Source organism: Siniperca chuatsi, linkage group LG21, assembly GCF_020085105.1.
Source record: "Siniperca chuatsi isolate FFG_IHB_CAS linkage group LG21, ASM2008510v1, whole genome shotgun sequence".
Taxonomy (NCBI): domain Eukaryota; kingdom Metazoa; phylum Chordata; class Actinopteri; order Centrarchiformes; family Sinipercidae; genus Siniperca; species Siniperca chuatsi.
The window spans coordinates 12,265,803-12,284,468 of record NC_058062.1 but is presented as its reverse complement, the minus strand read 5'-3'; the positions used below and the strand labels follow the sequence as shown (position 1 = coordinate 12,284,468).

Genomic DNA, 18,666 nt, shown 5'->3' with positions numbered 1-18,666 from the left:
TTGGATGGATTTCCATGAAACTTTGTACAGATATTCATGGTCTGCAGAGGATGAATCCTACTGATTTTGGTGATCCCTTGATTTGACCTCTTATGCCACATGCAAAACTAAAGACAGCTGTACGTTGTGTTTTGCACTAATTAGCAAATGTTGCATGCTAACATGCTAAACTAAAATGGTGAACATGGTAAACAGTTTAGCTGCTAAACATTGGCATGTTAGCATTGTCACTGTGAGCATGTTTTCATTTAGCTCAAATACCTTCTGTGCCTAAATACAGCCTCATAGCGCCACCAGCAAGGCTGTCAACTTGTCTTGTTCAAAATGAATTAAAATGTAGGGCTGAAATGATTAGTTGAACAGTCGATAAGTCATTTAGTTGATCAACAAAAAAATGAGCAACAAATTAATCAGCAACATTTTGGACAATCAATAATTTTAAAATATATTTTCTACAGCTTCTGTAAATCTTCATTTCTTGGTTTTCTATCATATAATTCTATCAAACTGATACATATGCCAACTTTGTCTTTTTTAGACCAAATGCTTCATCAAAGAATAAGCGGCAGACTAACTGATAATGAAAATAAGTTAGTTGCAGCCCTGTGTACTTGAATGACAAATGTATCTCATTTGAAAATACATTTTAAATGAATCTGAACAAAAAAATAATTAAGAATATGAACTTTTTTCTGGAACCCTCCATTGTCCCTTTTGATGTCCACAGCATTTCTCACAAACCTTTTCTCAGCCTATCTTAGTCTTCAGCTATTGTCAAACTACCCCACATCCAAACTCTGGAACTCCAAGCCTTCACCCAGTCAACTCCACATCCAACAGAATGATGCATGGCCCTCGACAGGCTCACAGGATTAGCATTGCATGACCATGCTCAAACATGCAGGTGCTTATAAATAAAAGATCTACAATTCACTCAGCTACCATCACATCATACTGCAAACTCATGCAATAAGTCACTCACTTTCACAAAGGATGTTTAAATGGCTTTGTATTTTTCCCCTGGAATAAGCAAAATGTATCTCAGCTATCATCAGTAACCCTCTCTATAAAAATGCACATTCCCTTCATGTAATAGTTGGTTTATCTGAACAGCTTTTAAAAGGAAAGGAGACACAATCAATTTACAAACAGAAGAAGGTAAATAGTAGGAAATTTTTTACTAATGCAGGGTTTAATTTAAAGTGTACAACCCTGCTACAATTACATTTGCATCTGATTCATTATTATTATCATCATTTTGTACTACAGTTAGCTAAAGTATAATTGTTTTTGTGTGTGCACAGGTAAACTGAGTAATGAGCAGTTATGATTATCGACAGTTTTATATAAGAGCTATTTTAAACTATTTTAAATTTATTTGTTCACCTGTACTTTTATCTGTGTCTTTTGTCCTTTAACTAATCCTCTAGTTTATTGTGTTGACATCAATGCTGAATCACATTTGTGATTTGATGTGCTTTGGATTTAAAAAGGTCAGAGAGGTTTGGTGATTTGAGAAACCAGACAGTGGCTCGGAGGTTGTGGGGAGTGAAGGACCGATTTAGAGGAACATTTAAAGACATTCTGAGATAGCTGAAAAATGATTGGGTTGGGTTGTTTGAATTTGCATCGCCAGAGCTCTTCAACATAGTGCTGAAAGGGCAAAATGGTACTGAGGAACATTTTGCATGTGGATAATTACCTGCTTCATGCTTAGTTCAACTTTCAAGGTTTCCCATCATTCACATGTCGCTTAGCTTGGTCCACTGCTTGCCATTGTTGCTTCTCTTTGAAAACAGCACATCTTTGAATTATATGCATCCTTTAAAGATTGTCCGTGTCTGTATGAGGTAATCTGTAACAATCGAATTATACGTTATATATTGGCGTGTACATTTGGCCTTTGTAATAAAAGATTATTGTTCATTTATCCAACTTTGTAAACTTTCATCCTCCTACAACACATCTAAGAAAAACTCTCCTTTTAAGGATAAAAGTTGACAGCTTGCCTCTGAGTGATTCTCTCCATATGCTGCAATTACAGTTGACGAACCATAGTTTGTAATTAGATCATTCAGCTGTTTATAGCCATTCCCCCCACCCCATGGGTCATTTCACAGATACAATCATTGATTCCAGATGATGCCACTTGTCACCCCCATCCTGGAGAATTAAAGTCTCCAATTATCTTTTCATCGCAGGAGAGGAATGACGTATGCAGTGACTCGACTGGCAGCAAAAATGGATCAATGCAGTAAATGTGATTGAGACATTATCACATATTAGATTAGAGATGTAGAAGTGAGTGCATTTACATATCCTGAGGGAAGATTTTGACCATTTATTCATAAATAACACTTGATAACAGGATGTTTTTTTGTGCAAGTTTATGTTTATGAAAGACTGCAGAGAGAGGAGCATTTAACAACAGTGCGGATTATGACAAACCATACTGGACCTGTAATGACTTTGTCTCCACCAGCACACCCCTTCACAAAATGAATGCAACTGGAAACTAAAGAAAGCATTGCAGTTTACGAGAAAGAGTATGCTGAGAAAGACAATGGGAGAAAAAAAGAGGCTTCCTGAGTAAAAGCACAGATCTACGTGTGTGAAAGAGATCAGACTCCAGTCAAGAGTAAACAGGCCCACATAAATAAAGATACAATGCTGAACAGCCCACTATTGAGGGCCATTATATGTCTGTGAAAGGCTGAACAAACAGTGACACCATGTTGTCAATGTCTCATCTGTATACTGCAAACAAGGCTTGAAACATGGGGCGCTGGAGTGCTGTATTTTACAGTAATAAAAACCCTTCTTTAATATCTGAACCTGACTTTATTTCTCTCATCTTAATCACTCAATTCACATTTACTCTTGTACTCGATTCACATATCGCAATGTGGATTAAAGTTCGTATGGCATCTGTAGACTGTAGACACTAAAAGCAGTATCTCTCATAGCAACTTCTATTATTTGGCAGCTGAAACTCTGCTTTACTTGTAAAGATGTCTAACGTAAATAAGTTAATCTGAACAAAACCCAGGTGTTTTTTGAATATGATGGCTAGCTTGCTTACAAAATGCAATATGTAAAAAAGACCTTTGTGGAGCTGTTGGAAGATTTTTTATACAGGCTGGCAGTTTCCCCTTGCTTCCAGTGTTTGAGCTAATAGGCTTAACACGTCCTGGACCAATCACACAACTGAATGCACAGAGAATATTCCAACATTTTAGGCTGGAACATTTCTGTCTGCGTGAAGTTGCTGCAGTCCACATCAAAGCTCATTAGACTTTCTTTGATACCAAAAATATTGCATTTTAATAAACAACCCTGCAATAAAAACTACCTTTGTGAATGTTTTGTCCACCTTCATTTACAAATGGACAGAATATTAGAAACACTGCTGTTTCTTTTGATTGTTTTATTTTGAACACTTTTACTGCATGTCATGGGGCTAGGTGGCATTGACAGTTCACCTGAGTGTATTTAGAATTGTGAGTATTCACTGCCCTTCAGTGGTCACGGTAAGAAACTGCAACACTAGATTCAATTTATAACTAACAGCGTTAAATCAGTATAATCGTTATTAATATCAATATGTGCAACTCATTATTAGTGTGATTATTGCAAAAAACCCAACAACAACAGTAACAGTAGTTTTCTGCTCGGGAGACCAGTTGCTATAGATGTTTATACCAGCATCAAGGCAGACATGACAGCATAGCACTTCTAGTAAATAGACTTATTTAATAAATACAATTAAATAAATCCATTTATTTCTCTATCTATTTAGAACAACAGGGCTTCAAGCAGCTAAATACCAGGCTGCAAATAAGTCTAATTTCCTCAGTGGCCATGGCTGAAGGAACTGGGCTGGGTTCATCTTTTATTCAAGACTAATACCAGGATCTCTGGCCAAATGCTCAAGGAGCCAACTGTCAATGACAATGTGGACGGTGGCAGGGGCGGTAATAAATGTCTCTGCTCCTTGCCTTGGCAATGTCAAGTCCCCAAATAGTGTGGCAAATCAAATGCAGCTGGAAGTTTATTTTGTTTGTAAGGGCCAAAAAACCTTTAACAAACCCAGTGGAATTCAGCTGCTTGATTACTATTTTTTGTACACCACCTATGATTTCTGTTCTCAGTAGTCTACAAGCTCTGACGAATTAAAATGTCAGTTTGAAAGTAAACCTTTCAGTCAATATTAACAAAATCTGAAGTAATTAGTTGCTATTTGCTCCAATATATTACATTTCATGAAGCTAAAATGCCAAACGCACTGCTGAAACCCACGCTTACTTCTGCTCAACTGCAGAAGTAAGAGACGATAACCATGGCAGAGAGAGTGGTGTGACTGAAGGAGAGACAGAGGCAGAGATGTGACAGAGAGACAGAGAGGGTGCCAAAAGGCAGCAAGATGGAGAGACAGACAGTGACAGTGAAAGACAAGACAAAGACCAAAGGATTTGTATCAGAGAGGAAGGAAGATAAAAGCCAGGCAGACAGCTGCTGGCGGCTGCATCGTGACATTGGCGAGACAAGTTGTCACTGGCGGAGGTATGTGAGGGTACTTCTGATGTTGCTTTGTCTCTGTTTTCCTGTTGTTGTCACTGAGATGAAAAAGCAAGGCTGTGTCCTACTTCAGATCAGCTGATGTTGTGGGAATACAGTTAAATTTTTTCTTCCAAATGACAGTGACGATTAAAATTATGGAAGGGGTGGAAGTAACAAATTACATTTACTCTCTTTACTGTAACTGCACAGCTATCCAAAACTGTAGTACCAAGTACCAAAACCCAGCATCATGTCTGTTCAGATCTGTAGTGTTACTTACTATTTGTTCCAGATTTAAATCAAAATGTTGCATTTAACATTCAACATATACATAACTTAACTTGTTAAGTTATGTATATGTTGTTATATGTTGTTACAAAACAACTTAACTTGTTAAAAGAATAGTTTTGTAGAAAATGATGTTTCCTATGTACCTAAATACATACACAGTACCTAAACCTAAGTTTTGTATCGGTACTAGTTTTAAATAAAAAAAAATAAAAATGATACCCAGACCGAGTTATATTGTGAAATTTTTGCATCAGGACACCTTGTTGTTGTGTTATCGTTTACCTATACAGATGAAATCCAGTGATAACACCATCTTTGTTGTTATATTTCCCTCAAAACAATGAAAAAAAAAAATCAGAAAATCTGAATGATTTGTCCTTGAATTACCTAATATGTTCTAGTCACTGACAAAAAAATATGCTTCCCTTATACTGTATACAGAATCTGTTTGCATCCTATTAAAACTCAGGTCATACTCTGCTGAGTACAATAATGAACGTGACTTAAATTCCTCAAGGAGCCTCGGAGTGTCGTTCCACGTGACCCAACTTTCCCTCTGTTGCACTTTTGTCTATGCTGATTTGCTATGGGTGACAATGCTATTCTTGCCAAGCTTTGATCACAGAATTACACCAACAGACAGAGTGGAGAAGTCTGCTCCCAACAACAGGCAGAGTCAGACTGAGCCAACCCAGAGGAGCGCAGGGAGAAAGTAGGACTTCTCCCCTGAGAGAAGGTTTAAGCTGAACGAGGCAGGTGAGCTAAACGGAGTGACACTTTGTCACTGTCTGACACACAAGGAAGACACAGAGAAATCCTGTCGTACTCGGGGCTGTGTGCATTCACACATTCATGCAGGTACCAGAAACAAATCAATAAGCTATATTTGAAAACCGGGCTTTATAATGTTGGCATTTTAAAATCTGCTTGTTGACATTTGTGGAAGTACTTTATGCATGTTGTTTTCTGCAGATTTTATAGGCAATATCTCTAATAAAAGAAACATCAGTAATCAAGTCCCTTCTGTGTTATAAAACTTCACATCATAAACCCCCCCCAAAAAATAACACTGAAAACAACAGCCTTGTATGTTGATTTCTGTGGCCTGACAGGGAAAAGAAAGGCTTTTATGTTATAAAAGAGCAGCTGACGCATCTATCTGCCAACAAACATGGGTGTGAGACATGTCTGGATGACTGATGTGCTTTGAAAAGCCGCAGTCATAGAGTGAGTATGAGCACCAGTGAGAGCGAGATGTGTATAGAGGAGCTATCCTCACTCCACGCTCTCCACCAATTAGTTTTTGTGCTGTTGAAGCTGAACATAAGCACTGGCCCTAAACCTGCTCATCTCTTTCAGTCAGTGATAAGTTTACACAGTTTTGAACAGCGTTATATAAACCTGATAAAAGGCTTTACATGTGGATTCTTTGCTAAGCAGAAAGTGGCAGTGTCTGTTGTCAGAAGTAATTCATGTATGAGTGAGAAACCAACCCTGTGGCTAAAAAGACTTGTAACTAAAGGCAAATATTTTCCATTTTGTCATTGTAATAAAAAAGAACATTCTGATAAAAGAGATGCAAAGAGAGAAAAGTAAATAAAATGATTGTTTTGCTTCAAGGAAAACTTCCCCTTGTTCTTTCTCTGTTTAAGTCCCTTCTTTATAGATGTTAATATGATTCAGTTTGGCCCGCTGAGCAAATAGCACGTTGCCTAAGGAAGAAAAATTACTGATGAGCTGAGGATGAAACAAGGTCAGCTCACAGCATTTGCAGATGAAGGTCTTTTATTTGGAGAAAAAACAAGCTAAAAGAAAATATTGCAACTATGCCTGGGTTTTGCTGTAAAACTCCAAGTAAGCATACAAGCATTTGTGACTCTTCTTTTTCAAGTTAACAAAGTATTAATTAACCAGCTCTAGGTTACATATCTCCATGTACATACATGACAAAAAGATTTTTACAGTCCTATACTATACTGTAACAAACAATAACTGCAGGAAATATAGACTTGGAGAATACCCTTTTCATAAAACCTGACTCATTGTTTGCATCTTATAGGATCTGAAGATAGCTATGTCTTAGCCCATGCCTAATTATGTATACTTTCCACAGTTTTAATATCTCAGTTTCACAAACATACATACATTTCTTCTGTAATTTTGCAAAACCTAATCATTTTATATTCATATGTATATTATAGGCTTTTTGAAATACATGGAAAGGGTAACAATCACTAATAAAGTTTTCTCTCCAGTTTCTCATTTCTTTAAGATAAAATTTATGTATTTCTTAGTAATAAGCTGATGTAAGCATCGCTCTATGCATTTTTTCTTATTCAGACTGGTAAGAATATACTTGGTATTTTAGAAATTCTTAATAAATGGTCTTCTTTCCTTTCAGTACCTGCATTTGTGCATAAAGTAAAACAGATTTTCTGCACTTAACAGCTACCCTGCTTTTTTTCTGTGCGTTACTACTGAGCTGTTTAGGAAGCCTACTTTTTCCACTGTGTCTTGGTGGATATTAGAAAATGAAACTTCAATTGTCTACTGTAATGTACTTACGTGATTTAATATGTAAATTTAGTATGACCTGTTCTTACCTACCTTCTTACCTTAACTCCTTACCTAATCACAAGATCTTCGTAGATCTTGTGTGTCAAAATGACGTGTAACAGTGAGAAAAGCAGAGGTGAAATACCAATTATGTGTTTCATTAGTAGCAAGTGGTCAAGTCAAGAGGTAAATGCAATCAGTTCACAAACCCTGCCAGTGCAAGCCAGGATGTCAACCTTGCAAATGGATTTCTGTTTCTCTGACTTATGAATATAAAAGAGTAATTCAATAATTTAAGGTTTTCAATATGTTATGAAGGTAAAGAATGGAGTGGGAAAAATTCCAAGTGCCAGCAAAAATGGAGATTCAGTGTGAGCATTCTGTAAGGTCTCAAAGCTGCAGAGACAAAGAACAGAAGTCATTAAACTGCAAACGTGTCACTTTGCTACATTTTCATTATAATTAATTGATCCACGTACCATTTAACCTCATGGCAGAAATTTAGATGCAGAAGTTCCCGTTAGTTGTGTGCCAGTTTCTGAGATTGTGCGCACATACACAGTCCTCATTATCATGATCTCTGTGACATCTGTGCCAATTGTTTCCAGAGACATGTACTGTGTGTTAGAGGTGGGTGTGGGGCTCTGTGCTATTCTGTCAATCAAACTGATACCTTGTCAGTTCTCATGTCAGTCCTTGTAACACGGTTCCTCTCTTTAAAATGTGCTTTTTTTTTGGCCTAAAGGAGCATCTATTTTTGGGTGAAGAAAAAAAATCCTCCTCTCTGTTCATTTCAAGCACATTCATCGTATCTAGACAAATATTATTTTAAATTTCATTTAAGTTGATAGGCCATGATAAAAGAAAGAAGAAGAAAACAAGTGTGGAAAAGCTCAGAAAACACCTAAAGCCATATAGAGAGTTTACTGACTTTGATACAGTCACACTGTGTGGGAGGTGGGTGACCTCTGCTGAGATACCTCTACTTTGATCCATTGTTTTTTCTTCTGCTGTTATGAACCCAACATCATCTTAGACCCAGCGCTAATGTCTTGACATGCTCCAGGCTTATTAACACTACAGACACCAAATGACAACAAGTTGTGTTGTGCAAACACATAGGCACCAAACTTTTACAGCACTCTTGCAGTGATGCACTTAACTGTTCTGGTTCTGTCAAGGAAACCCTCAACAGGTACTTACTTGCAGATGTGCACCCATTCTCCCTTTGTCTTTTGGTGGATAAGTTATAAAAAAGCTAAAGAAATTACATGAATATGTTGGTCATGGCTATAGTATTTTTGCCTGTTTTCCTTACTCCTTACCAACTATTAGGACATTCATGTTTAGTTAACAAATTATTCAAAGTAATAGTGTGCGAAAGTATGCTTTCTAGCAATTAAATCTGCAATAACTACTGGCTATTTGGGGGTAGCAGAAGCAGGTTGTGAACACAACATTGATATGTATCATCATCTTTTCTGTTGATATGGCAAACTTGTTAGTAAACAATTGCTTATATATACATCCTGCATAAATTACATTATCCTTCATCTGAAGTTGTGGGTTTCTGGCCAACTGATGACTGTAAGTCCAATATTCACACTTCACTCTATTTTCGGTCTCTACCAACTCCTGAGAAATATATTTGACTCTTTAGCTGCTAAATGCTCCACTATGTTCACCTGCTAGTCTCTAACTGTCTGTCTGTGGTTTGATGTTGAGCAGGTAGTGTACAGTGGGTTTTTAGAGCTTTTTCGCTGAGAAAATAGCTGCCTGCTGAAGCCAAAAACGATGCTATGAGAGCGGTGAGAGTGAATTTAAACAGTAAAGTTGTGGGTAAACAATGAGTTGAAACTCACTATAAAGCTCCATAAAGCCGAGGGGAGCTGCAGATTCAGGTGATAATTCTCTGTAGGTTCATCACTACGAGCGACCTCTTTCACATTGTCATTTGACACATTGTTATTGAAAAAATAGGACTTGTGAAGGACAGATAAAATTCAAGACAAAGAGTCTACAGCCATGCTAGTGGCTCTGCAAGACTGTATGTAGGCACAGTTAATGTCAGAATGCTAACATGCTGACAGTGGCAATGCTAATATGTTGATACTAAGCAGGTATGTTCCATCCTAGTTTAGCATGTTAGCATGCAAACATTTGCTAATTAGCACTAAACACAAAGTACAGCTGAGGCTCATGGGAATGTCATTTTGCAGATATCTGGTCATAAACCAAAGTATTGGACAAATTCAAATTTTTACCTGATGATGGCGCTAGATGAAAAGTCAAAGGAAGTGATTAAAATTCATCCTGAGGGGACCAAAGTGGTGGGTCCTACACTTCTCATAATGCAACTTGACAGCAACTTTTGTTAGATCCTCTCTGCCTGTTAAATGCCCACTTCTTCATCCCTGCAGTTTGAAAGGTAGGCTTTCTGTTAAGAAGTCCAAGCTGAGATAACCACTGATGACATAATCATTACTATATTCGTTGCAGTTGTAACTTAATTTGTGATGTTTACTTCCAAATAAAGGATACAGTCAGTTTACCCTCAATTTTTACCCCCAAATTTTCCACTTCATTGGTCATGCAGTTTTGGTTTTCATTGCAGAGGTTTTGGGAGATCAGCTGCTGAGACTTCTGCACCATCTCAATACATTTATTTCTTTTGTGTTACATTTGGAAAACTCAGGAGCAACGTGCTGTTCCACAAACAATGTCATAATGTCACAAAGATTACTGGATAATCAACAGAAGTTGCTGTGCAGTTTTGGGTTGCTATTTTTCAATAACATTCAATTTGTTTTTGTCATTAGACAAAATGAATATAGTTTTGTTCAAATTTTACTTCATCATGCATTTATGCAAAAGCCATCTACACTTTTTAGAAGCCACTTACTATTCTGCTCATAAATATAATTGAAATACATTTTCACACTCTTTCTATTTCAAATAAAAGCTATAAGGTACTTCTGTCTGTCTAAAAGGATTGCAGGATTGTGATAAAAATCCAGAGTAACCACAATCAAAATAATGAAGCCTCTGCATTTATTCGTGCCAGTTAGAGAAAAAACACTTCAAACAAGACAAAAAGAGATAGGAGAGTGACTGAAAAACAGTTTTTTTGTGTATGTGCTGGATTTTGTGTGAGTCTTTCTGTGAAAGATAAACAATATTTGTTTTTGGCCAATTGTTTAACTTATGACAAAGAGAAAAACAACATCTCAGTGCACAAAAGTACAACTGGGAAGAGAAAGGGAGCAGTAATATCTGCAAACAGAGGGAAACAAGAAGGTTTTAGAGCGATCACATATTTTCCCTGAAACTGTTGTGTCAATAGTTGCTGTGACTAACAGGAAAAATGATACAGAAACAGACAAATAATGTAGACAATGATTGGATAACTCATTTTGTGCCAACCTTTCTGAAGTCACACAGTGCAGGACACCTGGCTCCCAGGTTATCTGATAAATCTGTATCAAGTTAGAAAGGTTATTGGGAATAATGACAACATAAAAGTGACTAAAGAACCCTGAGGTTCTTGGAAATTTCTCAAAAAACGTGTGTTCTCTTTTGTTGGCCGTGAGACAGACCACTTCTAAAAATGTTTTTTATTTGACAGCTTATTTATGCAGCATACTGTATTTATTTTTATGGACTATAGATCCAAAACTCTGTACCCACGCTATCCCAAAACAACATTTTGCTTCAAACTAGCTTCATAAATGGTTTCCAAACTGTCTAGCCTTGAATATTTCTTCTTTTCATACATCAAAACACCATCAGTTAATAAAATATTTTTGTGTAATGGGAGTGCAAACGATACATGCCTGTCCTTCTTGGATACTTTGATATAATAAAGTTGTAGACTTGCGGTTCAAAAAGCTGAAGAGGTGGTTGAACACTTTAATTTATGACAAAGCTATCTTTGATTTTTCTAAATAGTTCATGGTGCTCTTTGATACTGAAAGAAGAGATAGAAAAGTCAACAAATCATATTTTTGTTCTGCGAGTGTCTGAACGGCTCTGACCTTTGTCAGCCCCCTCACAGGTAAAGAGCTTCCTTCTGCAGATTTGCAACAAACTCAGAGGAACATTAAAGGCACTGGTGAGCAGGAGGAAAAGAGGTGTTATGTAACAAAGAGTAGTGAGATGATGGAGAAGAGATGGCTATAAAAGTGAAAGAAAAAATGTGCAACAAGAATGAAGAAGGGATTCAACCCCCCCCTTTATTCTGAAGTTATTTCCATAGGGGCACCACAAAGACAGAATTGCTCCAACAACAACAAAAAGCAGGAAGCTTATAGGATATCTTCATTCATCTTGCTGTGTTTGAGTGCATGTTTGTGTGCACATAAGCGTCCCATCTGTTTTGTCACTTTGCAGCTGACATCAAAGTAAATGGAAATGTCCTCAGAAAGTAGCTGAACACTGATGGATCATTTTCCCTCTGACACTTTGCTTCTGCAGAGCTACGCTCCACTGGCTGCATCATATATAACTACAGTCAAGGACAGGCAATGATTTACTGAAGCACTGGAGCTGACACACTAATAATGTTCCATGCAGGAGACTAAATTACAGGTGATGTGCGAGTGACAAGATAATGAATGAGGATTACTGCATGTCGTGCCCTCACTAACTTGTATAGAACCTGATGGTGCAGAATAATCCATGATGTGTTTCTTCATACAACACTTGTCTAAAACGATCCACTTCTAAAATCCCAGTGTCCACTGATTATAAATGAATGGTATTTGAATTCATATCACTGCATTATTTAATGACAGTTTCTCTCATCACCATCTGGTGCGGTGGTGCCATGACATTTAACAGCTATGTGCTAGGCAGGCGGCCATTTCATTTGAAGCCAGACCATGCCCCGGGGACAGACAGAGAGAGATGAATGAAGGCACACAGATGAAGGTTTCATCATTTTCCTCATTGCCTTTATTGGGTTTCTACACAGACACGCAAGCATGATCAAGCATTCGGGCATCAGCATGTGCAAACACACACAGAAGTAGAGCAAGTGCAGCTACAAAGTAATACATCATTTGACAATCAGCATCAAAGCCAGACTGTTCAATGAGAAACATTTTACTATATTTATAGATAATGTATTCTAATCCAGGTTTGTTTCATATTGACTTTGCAGATCAATATGAAACAGAGTTTGTTTCTTATGAGACTGCTTCACTTGGATCAGTGCCTGAGCGCTGATCAATTCTAATATTATGAGAACGCTGTGGAGATTTTTTTCTGTTTGTGTGCAATCCAAAGTGCAGGTCCAGCTACAAAACAGCACGACTGGAGCTGGTGTCTTTCTTGACGACACATCAGCAAATCCTACAAACGGCAAAATATGTTGTTTGTCAGTGCCTTCCAAAATCATTACAAAAATTGTACATATGACAGTTTTCTGCCAGCGCTATGGTTAAAGCTTCTATAATCAATATTTTTCCATTAACAATAAATTAAATGTGTAATTTGAAGGGGATCACTCGCAGTGACGAACCCACTGAAAATCATTACCTGACTGTGTAGTTCCTGTTCAGCTCTACAGAGCAATTTAGCATCTTTCAGCTCATTGTTTTGGTTATATGCAACTTTACTGTTTTTATTCAGTCACACTGCGCTCATCAGCGTCGTTCCAGCCACAGGGGGCAGCTGTTTTCAACAAAAAAACTCTGGTAAACCCCTCTGTATGCTACCTGCTCAGGACCAAAAGCTGACAGACAAAGTTAGCGACTACCTGGTGAACATAGTGGAGCATTTAGCAGCTAAAGAGCCAGAAATTTCCCTCAGGAGTTGGTGGAGAGTTTGTTTTATTCAGTGTGTTTACAGTTTGTTGCACTACTCCAAAGTGGCCAAAATATCGGTAAATGTAAGTTTAAGATTTGGTTAGGTTGAGGCACAAAATGTACTTGGTTAAGGTTAGATTGTTGTCATAGCAAACAGTGGTGTCCTGTGTCAAAGTCACATGCTTTGCCGACCCATCAGCCCTGACCTCTTCCCTAAGGGATTTTGTGGTGGTATAACAACGTCACGCTACTTCCACCTTTGCTTCTGACAGGAAACAGTTATCATTCACACGGCTAAAAAAAGGTCCTTGTCAGGCAAACATAGGTCTTTTCTGCCATTTGAACAAACGGCCAGATGTTTTTCTGGTGAGGACAGTCTCTTGCCAACATAGGAAGCTTAGACCAAGATCCTAAAGCTGATCAAGCAATCTCTCTAATCACCAGAGCAGTCCGCTGCCCTTTCTAAATGGTGCGTTTGAGGAACTGCAGGTTAATTGACAGACAGAGAGCACTGAATCATTCTGGTTTGACAATCTTTCTGACTTCCATCAACAGCACACAATCTTAGCGTTGAATGATAGCACCACAGGAGCCAGGCTGCTTTTTAACCGAGTAACCCAGACAAATGATTTGCAGCAGAGGCCAAAATGGATTCTTATTGTCTCCCTGAAGCACTACTTCTGACAAGAAGACATTCATCACATTACTAAATGGCTTGTGTATTTCTGCAACAATGGCTTACACCAACAAATACTTGCCACTGTGTATCATACAAACAAAAGATTGATTCACTGACCATAATGAACTACATGAAACACCTGAGTAACTAACAGTCTCTGATGTAAGCTGGAGCTTGAAATACAGGTGCACAAACAAGAAGGAAAATCATACTCATCTGTAGATTTAAAGAAATTACACTTTTATCTTCAGACCTCTTAAGACACAACTATACTATCCAAATGAAAGCAGCTGATATTTCTGATGTAGCATGTTAGTGCATAAGATGAATTGTTTTGACAGAGTCTCTCTTGCCCTAAATGTTAAGTCTTTCTCCCTCAGATGACAGACAGCTCCTATGACGTTAATGCGTTGCTTGCCTAAATGTCTCCTAGCTGGGGAGACAATAATACACTGCAGAAAGGAGCGGCTCTGAGAACGATTTGCCCCTCTCATTTCTCACTCTCCTTCAGAGTGGCATTCATCACCATTAGTGTTCATTAACATGAGTTAATGCTCGTTAGGCAGCGGTGTGCCAGCAGGCATCTGTAGCTTGCCGCCAGTATATCTCCTTGCTGTAATAGACATTGACTGAATGTGATAGAGGTCGAGGGATGTGGAGATGAGAAAGGAAGGACATACAGGAGGGCGGGGCTAGTCTGAATTGTAAATTAGCCACTGTTGCCACTGAGAGCAGGGTGCATTGTTTCGTTTGTTGTTTTGGACTGTGTAACAACTTGGAAAATTTTGAGAGGATGTTGCATCACGTGGCTGATACAGAGTCCAGTCCTGTGGCTACAGGTACAAATCTGTGACCATCCCAGGCAAGGAAAACAGAACCAACTCAACATCCTCATGTGAAACACAGAGGGCCAGGCTCTAAAGATGTGGGCATGTTAGAGGAAAACATGGCCTAACACTTTGTATTTTTATCATTTCTGTAGTGTTCTGTATGTTGTTAAATGGCAGACAATAATCTCATGACTACAACACATTAAAGGGATAATATGTAACATTTCCGCATTAAAATGTCTAAATATGACTAAACCTATGTTATATATTTTGTTGAGTTGTGTATTTACGTTATCCCAAGTGTTTCCAACAATGTCACCTGTCAATGGCGTCATATCCCCTTTAACCCCTCTAGTTGCTATAACTTCCAGGGAAACACGAGAAACACAGATGATACTTCAGAGAGGGAAGGAAGGAAGTCAGTGAACTAGCCACTCTATTGTTTGTATTGCACGATTATTCATTGCCGTTTGCTGTGCGTTCTGTCGCCAAAGCTGTCTCCGTAAAACTTTAAGACATTACCTTGTCTGTGCCACATTTGTGACAATATATAGACTAAACAATGAATAGACCATATTATTAAATAGATTATATGGTTATAGATTAATTGATAATGAAAGCAAATGTTAGTTGCAGCCCTACACTGGATTGAATTAAACAGAGGGCATATTCACATCGATGACAAACTTTTAACACTATTTAAGTGCATACTTATAGTGCTGACATTCCTAATGTAACATATACAGTAAACCGTGAAAGCTCATACATTGAATAATCCAGGGCACAACAGTGTGAAGGACAGTTTGTGTAGAAGTGCAGGTACTCTGCATCAGCGTCCTCCCAGCTGGCTGAGATGGAGGCTTTTGGACAAAAACCATGGACCATGAAGAGATAAGACAAAGGCCTCTGTAGCACCAGCTTGCCAGTGCTGGAGACTTACTCGTCCTCCCTTCTGTTACTGTCTGCCCAACCTTCCTGTCCACATTCTTCTCTCTCTCTCTCTCTCTCTCTCTCTCTGTTCACATCTGTAGCTAAAGAAGCACCTTTTTCTGCTTTAATGATCTCTCAGGTCATATGGGCACATCATATTTCTCTGGCAGAGACTGGTGACAAACACCCTCTCCTTCTCTTAACAGCCCCTTTGCTGCTCTGAAAGAGACGTTTTTTCTGATGGCCAGTGTCAATTAAAGCTGTTGAAAATTGCCACCCCTCCTGTTGCCAGGTACATTTACTACTCAGAGGGAAACAGCAGGTATGATGACACAGTGACACCAGCTGGCACGACCTTCAGTTCCTCTGACAGCAGCGGCACTATGAAGGAGGGTAATGGAGGAATAGATGTTTCTGAAAAGCTGCCATTTTGTGGTCCTTAATACCATTGACTTTTATATGTTTATGTTTATATAGGATATTCATAAAATAAAAAAGCTTGTTTTTCCCAATAGAAAGTGTTTTCTTTTCAACACAGTAGGACACATTATTTTCATTATTAAGATATGAATTATTTGTTGTATTGACTGGAAGAATGATCTCACAGTTTGACTTCTCCTCTGTATCCTTTCAAATCCTCGCTCCCTGTGTTACTAATATTTCTTTTTATTTCCTCTCGTGCTTGTATGTATATATGTATGTGTTATATGAGTAAAAATGAAAATGAAATGCAATAATCCAATTTTCATTTTCGCATACTTATATGGGCATTTAATTTTCAAAATTGTAACCTGATGTACAGTGGGCAATATTCAAATGTTAATTCAAATTTGAAAATGAAAATAAATATAAACAATGTAACCTGCTGCATTTGCTCATGTGTGTAGTCAGCTTGTGGCAGAAAGGCGAGAAGGGACCGGGCCTCACTGACTACTGCATTACTGTACAAAAACACAACTATATAACTGTATTCACTGATTTTGGTGAAACTACTCATATGGGGCACTGAATTTGATGAATTTACTGTTTATCAGACCACAAATGAGACAAGAATTAGGTTTGAAAAAACGATAGACGTCGCAGCATTTCTGGGGGCCGAGCCTCACAGATTACTGTAGAAAAACACACAACTTTTATAACTTTATTAACTGATGATGATACTTTATTGTCAGATTGAGTCTGAAATGTTTATTGCATCACAGCAGCTCCGAGCATTTCCAACATCGCAGAGATCATATTTTAAGGAGAAAATATTTTCTGGTTTTCCCTCCAATGTCCTCCGGCTGCTTTGCCTCAACTCTCTGTGATTTATGGAGTTTACTGATGGACAGATAGCTTTAGGTGTTGCTAAAGCAACCGCTAACTGCTGCTTAACTAGTCAGCAGTCATATTAACTGGTCATATTAACAGTTAATATGACCAGCACAGCACAGGAGCTTTGGACCACTGACAGGAGGAGGTTTTCAGGGCCGACATTGAATACAGTGCTGTGGTGATTTACAGCGGCTCTGACTTGGACTCAGACGATGAAGACACAGTAACGTTACTGAGGTGCTTTTCAAACAGTAGATAGCCCGCCTGAACCCACGGTGTCGGAGCCACTGTAAGTCACCAGTATATGCTTCCAGGTATGTTTTGTTTTGTTTGTTTCTATACTTTCACAGCTCGCTTTAGCATATTTGTGGATGCAAATAAAAATTTATCAAATGTAGAACAGAAAGTTTCTTAAGTGATACAGCTCAGTGGCAAACTTACCACAAACCAACTCACTTATTTGAATAAAATACAACAAAAAGGCATTATAGCGGCAAATGTTTTCTGTGTATATGCACGTAGTTACTATATGACAAAAATATAATCTATGGGATTCCTTGTGTCAGTTTGGCTATCTGCCCTCATGTACTGAATTTTCATTTTCTTTTATTTAGCTGAATTAATAAAAGGGAATATGTCTTGAGGCCCAATACTAGATTGTGATTTGATTTGTAAACTTCTGTGCTCTGCAGGACAGACTGCATCAACAACCTTTTTTAAATACAGCTTTTAACTTATGAAGCTGTATGTCTATGTGGTCACGGAGGAAATACAATCCTCTGTACTAATGAATGCTTTACTTTGCATGAGTGCTCAGGTAATTCTTATCAGTTTCATCCTTCATCATCGAACCTGTTTTCAGTGTTCCTGTTGTCAGAGTGCATACAGCCACAACATTTAAAGAGTCTGTGCCAACAAGCAGGACAGGCGCCACAGTGGTCAGCACTGCGGTGCTGAATGGAACTTTTCTGTGTTGAGTTTACATGTTCTCCCCATGATGGTTTCCTCTCATACTCCAACGACATACATCTTAAATAAAAAAGACCTTTCAGGAATACTATTATTGACCAAGACACTGGCCCCAAAACTGGAGACAGTCTCTGGGTGCTTAATTGTGGCTGCCCACTGCTCCTTAATAGCTGGATGGGTCAAATGCAGAAGACGCATTTCCCTGCAGAGGCTAATAAAATATAACTTAACTCAACTAAATAGCTTAATAAAAGCCATTCCTTTTCAGTTTGATAAACTTGGAGGTAAGGTGCGCTGGGGAAAACAAGAGCAAAGGAGGGACAGCTTCTGAGAAGGCAGATATAAGTCATCGACTCAATTTGGTTGCCATCTAGGATTTGTTTCTGGCTCTGACTGCCAATATTTGATTCTAAGAAGAGCAGCAACGCCAAGTCGAGATCACATATTCGTCCCCTCGGTGTAGGCATTAGAGTCCAGTGGAGAGAGATAGAGAGGGATGAAGAAAGAAACTGGAAGTCTGCCAGATGAATGGACAGTTGAATAGCCCCTCGGGTCCAACTTTTGACTGAATGTGATTTAGTGAGGGATAGCATGGTCAGCTTTTAATCTCCCCCATTCCTCCCCCTCCTGTTCCTGTTTGTTCTGCTGTTTTTCTCTCCCCCTTTTTCTTTTCTTTGGTCCTCATTTCAGTGAGAGAACTCCAGATCACTCTCTGCTTGTCCAACTGTCT

The 18,666-nt window shown here is 38.4% G+C and overlaps 1 protein-coding gene across 2 annotated transcripts in view; it reads right to left on the bottom strand.

Annotated features, from left to right (window-relative positions):
- The window catches only part of LOC122868691 (ras-related protein Rab-26-like), a 59,430-nt gene that overhangs the window by 6,416 nt on the left and 34,348 nt on the right, over positions 1-18,666 (bottom strand). The window lies entirely within an intron of this gene.